This window comes from Octopus bimaculoides, chromosome 6 (genome assembly GCF_001194135.2).
Source record: "Octopus bimaculoides isolate UCB-OBI-ISO-001 chromosome 6, ASM119413v2, whole genome shotgun sequence".
Taxonomy (NCBI): domain Eukaryota; kingdom Metazoa; phylum Mollusca; class Cephalopoda; order Octopoda; family Octopodidae; genus Octopus; species Octopus bimaculoides.
In genome coordinates, this window is record NC_068986.1 from 101,712,549 (window position 1) to 101,719,278 (window position 6,730).

General features: G+C 32.3%; 1 long non-coding RNA gene across 3 annotated transcripts in view; it reads left to right on the top strand.

Annotated features, from left to right (window-relative positions):
* LOC106869046 (uncharacterized) overlaps positions 1-6,730 on the top strand; it is a 108,538-nt gene that overhangs the window by 27,163 nt on the left and 74,645 nt on the right. Inside the window, exon 2 of one of the 3 annotated variants that reach the window (XR_008264458.1) lies at positions 4,370-5,183. The exons of the other annotated variants lie outside the window; for them this stretch is intronic. This is a non-coding gene — a long non-coding RNA (uncharacterized LOC106869046). The remainder of the gene's footprint in view (positions 1-4,369; positions 5,184-6,730) is intronic. 3 annotated transcript variants of the gene reach the window in all.

Consider the following 6,730-nt stretch of genomic DNA (forward strand, 5'->3'; position numbering starts at 1 on the left):
ATATGGAGGTTTATTTAAATCAGAATGTAAGAGAGGGGAAATAACGGAAAGACGATTTTCAAAAGCTCACATGAATGGTATGAAATATCACTTGAGAAGAAATCACGAAAAAGAAATAAAAAGTATATAAAGCAATAACTAGCAAACAAACGAAGAAGAAGAGGAAGAATACAAAATTAAGGAGAATAAGAAATAAACGTAGCGTAAATTGCAATAGACTTTTGAACGCCAATTTAGCATTTTTTTATATTTTCCTTTTTGTAGTCCGATAAATTGTTCAGCAGGGGGAATACCTTAAAATAAAATGGCGCCATTTGAAATGTTAATCAATACTATGATATGTAACGCATGTTTTAATTGAATAGTTCTTCGCTCTGGTTGAGCTTTTAGCTTCTGCTTTTGTTATTAGTAATATTGTTCATGTACTGTTGGTGCTATTGTTGTAAAGTCTCATTATTTCTTTTATCAATTTAATTATTTTCAATACTTACATTCGGAAGATGATCTTTTTCTTTACTTTTTCCTATTTCTCATATAGATTCTCGGTTCTCTATTGAAGGAAGTTCTTTATTGAATATATAGTAGATGTACACCCCCCTACACACATATATATATAGATAGATATATTGATGGATAGATAGATGTATCGATGGGTACACGGATATATACATACATAGGTATATGCACACTTTCTATATATATATGTGTGTGTGTATATATATATATATATATATATATAGCAAATATGTATTTATACATATGTTAGTATGCATGTTTATGCATGCAAACAAATATACATTTATCTTTAACATTTCCAAATAATCTCTTCACCAAATGAGAAAATAATGAAATGAAAAGTAATAGCATAAATAAAAGAAATTAATGTAAGCGAATCCGATAAAAATATTTTTCTTATTCCTCGCAAGATTAAATATATATAGTTAACTAATTTTTCGGTGGAGGTGATGTGTTATAGATGTTTTGAATAAAGATTTACCTACTCCACATTTATCATGCTTGAATGAGGCTAACGAAGCTGTCACTTTGGTGTGTTTCTCTCTAAAGATTTTTAGAACAATTATCTGTCTGGTTTTATCTTGCCGGTTATATTGATTGATACCAGACATATTTTCATGCAACAACTACGAATTGACAACACTATAACTGTATTGATCCGACATTGAGTGCTGTCCTACATCGCTGGTTACAATGGGCTTCTTCAAGATTTGATAGATTTCGAAGGATGTAATCCTGCTAGTTAGGAAGGCAGTAAAACCTACCCTTGAAGAAATCACCCCTTCGTCACAGGGTCGCCTATTTACAGCTGGATATTCTGGTGTCGGAACAAATATGAACGCTGCACTCTGGTTAAGAGATATCAACTGCATTATTCATTCTTGCATCGTTGGTGATATGGACGAAGTGAAATATGTTCTAAAGAACATCTCAAGAAGCGTTTGTGATGCATCCTCGCAAGACAAAAATGAAACTCACTAAATCAAACCTGCTGAACAGACTTAAACGCTTATACAAATAATAATTTACTTACATTTCCTTAGAGAGAGCAACGCAATTGATGTGAAGCAGATAGCCTGAGAGATTGATCCCAGACCATATTCTAAGCTTGGTTATGATTAGATAATTCTGCACTCAGTCTATAATGATTGCAGAAAATAACAGAACTTTTCATTCAGTTAAAATTTTAAAAAAAAATAGATAAAACTGTTATGTATTGAATTCTGAGGCAAACCTATTCATCTCACACATGCAAAGACAGATTTATTTTATATTCTTATAACTATGTCCACAAGCCCTATGTCTTAGAAAAAGCGGAAATTGGAGATTTTTGCAAAACATACGTAACATTAGGTACGAACTTGAAGGGAAATTGTTTGAAGGATCATCCAATCAGATCAAGGTACAATAAAAAGAATTTATAGATGTATATGGAGACATACATACATACATGTATAGACGCATTACACAGATACACACGCACACACACACACACATCAGAAAAATGGTTAAAATCGCATTATATTTTTATGCATATATGTATTTTTCGTTAAAGAAGACAAGACTTATTTTTTAACATGAGGTGTAAATAGTTTTATTTAATGTATTCATGTATGTGTGTGTGAGTGAGTGTGTGTGAGTGAATGTGTGTGAGTGAGTGAGTGGGGTATGTGTGTGCGTGTGTGTGCGTACGTGTGTGTGTGCGTGCGTGTGTGTTTGTGTGTAAGTTGAAATACAATCATGTTTTCAAATAATAAATGTTTTCCAACAATACTTCTACTTCAAATATTTCGGTATATATACATTCAAAAGATAAGTTTGACATACAACACAAGTAAAAAAGTGAAAAGGAAAATAAGGACATGTTACTTCACATGCATATGTATACGCACATACATATGCATATATACATATACCTACATGCACACACACTCATGCACATATACACATCCACACATACACAAATCAATGCTGCAGGAATGAGTCATCAATACATTCGTACTATTTTATTTGTATGCTTGTATTCTTTCCTAAGCAAAGTCACATGACTTCCAGATAAGATGTTATCAGATGTTTACGATTAAATTTCTTTCAGCGAAAATAGACCAGTAAATGCTGTTGTTTAGTCTCTAGTAAATATTGTCTGAGCAATGCATGATCAAAGGGAAATCTAGTCGTGATCAACCTGTCTTTGCAGAATGTTTCTTCTTTCTTTTTATTGAGATTATTCATAGCAGTACGCTATACTCTACTCATTTCAAAACAGAGTATAATGTGGTATGAAAGAAATTTGGTTACTGTTTTTCACAGATCAAACCATTATACAGGGGCTCTAAGTAAAGTTAAAGGGGAAGGATTCACTCGACGTCGGTAGAATATTCAGTCACCACGTTGATGTAGATTTTCCATCACTATATGAAGAATAATGAAAGTTCGATACATTAGTAAGATGAGTTACAAAATATGTAATATAGTGAGTGGAACGATTAGAAATTTATGGTCAAAAGTTCTGATCCCTCTCATTACGAAGACCAATGATTAAATTTATTCCATCCGTTACAAACTTGTCTTTGGATTCGTATACATTAAGAACGACATAATTCTATATATCTTCTGTTTCTTGATGAGAGCAATGTAATATTTGAAGTGAGTTGGTAGGTAATTTTAAGGGGACAGACAAGGATGTAGAAACTCACATTTTATCAATAAATACCAGCTGTATATTGAGGTGGGTTTAATCATACTCATACGACCATAACATTTATGATATTATAAAAGCGACAAAAATTCTTTGTAAGGATATTTAAGCGATTATTGTTAGTATTAGGCCGTAATCGAAAATAACAATGACTGAATTATAGCCAAAGTAATTTAGCAAGGATTCCAGTAACAGATTGTCATATTTGTAATATTTATATCAAGAGACTCGTGTGACTGGAGGAAGATTTTGCTGTTATTTATACAAAATTGATGAAGCACATAATTGCTCCTATCATAAACTGACATGAGACAATAGCTGTTAATTGACACCAGGTAAGCTTTAAGGTGGGGATAAAAGAAATAAAAAAGGCTCACTGGTAGTCACCGTTCTATATATTTAATATGTGCGAGACTACATCACCCACTCAGAAAAACCGTGTCAACATTATTCAGGATAGTCCTTTGCCGAAATAAAGGTGTCTGTTATTTGAGTGAACTTTGCTATTTATTCCTAGTATGTCGAATCATCATCGACGAATATGAGTTATTTTACTATATTTAATAATTTTATTCAGTAAAGATGTAAAAGCAGCAATAGACTACCATTTTCCTTCTTCCAGATCCAGAGACGCCAACCTAAAATAAGAATACGTGAAACACTGAAAAATAATTTACTTTATGGTGGATTTGATCCAATAAAATAAATAAATTTCATTTTCCTAACGTCGTCTTTTTATCATTGAATAAGTGTTGTTTGTTGCTATTTTTATCGTTTGTCATTTTATAGGCTGATTACTTTTCCATGTTACTTTGAAACATTCTCAGTGTTGGTGCAATTATATTCTGTAATATTTACTGCTGTCTTGAATTGTTTATTTAAATTTCCTTTCAATATTTACTTCTTCAACACTACAACTAAAAACATTCAAAAGAATGTCTATGTCCGACTATCTCCTTACCGTTCTATCTCCAGTATATAATTTCTCTCTTTCTTCCTGTATATATCAAATAATGTTTTATATCAGGTAATCCCATACGTAATGTCCGAAGTTTGTGTAAAGAACAACAGTTATTTAATTTTATATCTTATTGAAATTTAATCCCGTATATAACACTTAACATTATCGCTAAATTCCTTCCATCTTTTCCTCAGGATTTTGATTCTATTGGAGAAAAGCCTTTTCTTTTTGGCGAGAAGAAGGAAGAGGAGCCAGTTTCGATCTGTTTGTAGCTTTTGAGTATTAATCCATCTAAATCATTTTGTAAGCTTCGAAGCAAATGATAATCAGCAGGAGCATGGTCCGATAATAATAAGAAGGAGCAAGGTCCGAGAATATGTTTTTTTTCAATAAGTGGCAATGCATCAGAAATATATGTGAGTAAGCAGACAAGCAGTAGATAAGGAAGAGATGATTCAGAATAAAACAACATCTCTTAAATTTGAACATTATATATCACGAATGCAACAGATATATGCGGGCTTCTAATTAATGACAAGATTGCGTAATTCGCAGACAATTCCTATATACCTATGTAGAAAATTGTCTATTGTACAATAAACACTTGATCGGAGAATAAATTTGCCATACTAATGTACAACATTGACACGAAACTATATGTTCTAATAGAATATTAAATGAAATGACACAAGAAAAGCTTCTAACAATGCAGAAAGTTTTAAAACATTTATATTTCTGGCGCAAAGGACTATTTTCGTAAGGATACAGTCAAAGAAATGTAATTCCTCATAGATCCTGCCGCTCTGGTTATCTAGACAGGCAGTGACCCCGATGAAGTCTCCTGTTTGTACTTGTAATAATCGTTGACAATGTGGTAGCCGCCAACGACAGCAATATTCGTTATCGTCATAGGCAACATCAGTAGTAGAAATTGTTTTAAGTTGGAACTGTACACGAAATACTCAAAGGAAAGACAGCAATTCATATTTTGAAGTTTAGAAAACTGAAGTAAGTGCAATTTATCTATTTCACACAGTCTTAACAATTTTCCTAATCCGTTTACAAAGAAAATTATGGTTAACAAATTAATCATAAAAATTGAAAAGGTAAATCACAACGAATCTTTCAGATGAAAAGTATTACGTTCCTAATAATGAATGTGGAAATATTTTAACTTTTCTCGAGAAGATTAATGCTGGGAATGAAAGTAAATATGTTGCTATAGATACAAAACAGAGGTGCCGATGTTTTTAAAGATAATGCAACCAAGAATTATGTGACGAAGATATGCAATACGATATGAAATTTAGTCAGCGTACATCTTTCATTATTTCCCTACTACAAGACAAGAAAGATTATTTTGAATGAACACAGAATCAACAGAAAAAAATTATACATGGCAAATAGCGAACTATAAATACATATTTACACGCATACACATACGTGCGTTGGCATAGGCATGTACAAATGTCTATGCGAATGCTTATTCATGTATATATATATATATATATGTATATATATATATGTGTGTGTGTGTGTTTGTGTGTGTATGGATATGCATTCATATAATTAGTATACCTGTGTGTGTGTTTATATATATATATATATATATATATATATATATATATATATATATATATATATATATATATATATATATATATATAGGTATATGTAAATGTATATATATATATATATATATATATATCTAATATATAAAATAGAGATGTCTGTGTATTCGCTTTTCAAGTGAAATCGACTTCACCAAATGCTTCCATACTTGTGATGCATGAATAATTTGACCTCGCATAAATGTTAGGCGCTTCATATTTATGATTCACTTCTTTAAAAAGGTTCAAGATATTTAAACATTCCGTGCAAGAGCTTTTATTTATACGACTTTTTCATTTCATGTTTATTTCATTCATTCTTCGCAATATTCTCTATCACCACTCTCTCTCTCTCTCTCTCTCTCTCTTTCTTTCTCTCTCTCTCTCTCTCTCTCACAACACACACGCGCGTGCACGCATACACACGTGTGTCTTTGTAAATATGTTTGTATACATTTATGTATGTGTGTGTTTGTAAGATACATAGTGTGAGTGAGTCAAGGGGTGTGTTGTCATAAGCATCCATCATTTTTGGATGTATGTGTGCGTGTGTGTGTGTGTGAGAGAGAGAGTGAGAGAGCGGTGTGTATGTAGTATTTATTCTCTCTCTCATACACATGCACACACACACACTCACACACAACGATGTATGCATATTTATGCATGTACGTATACATAATAACAAGCCTCTCTCTCTCTCTCTCTGTCACACACACACACACACACACACACACCCACATCCATTTCATTTGATGTGTGTGGTGTGCGTCCGTGCGTAGTGGGTTCCACAATCGCCATTTATTTCAATTACTCTTGTGAGGATATTGAAGTAAATCATTTTTTTCATTTAATCACCGTTTTAATTTTCGTAAAAGTTTCCAAGTACCAATAAGCAAAGATTTCATTCCCGGGCATCACTGGGTGCCTCTGCTAGTGTGTATATAT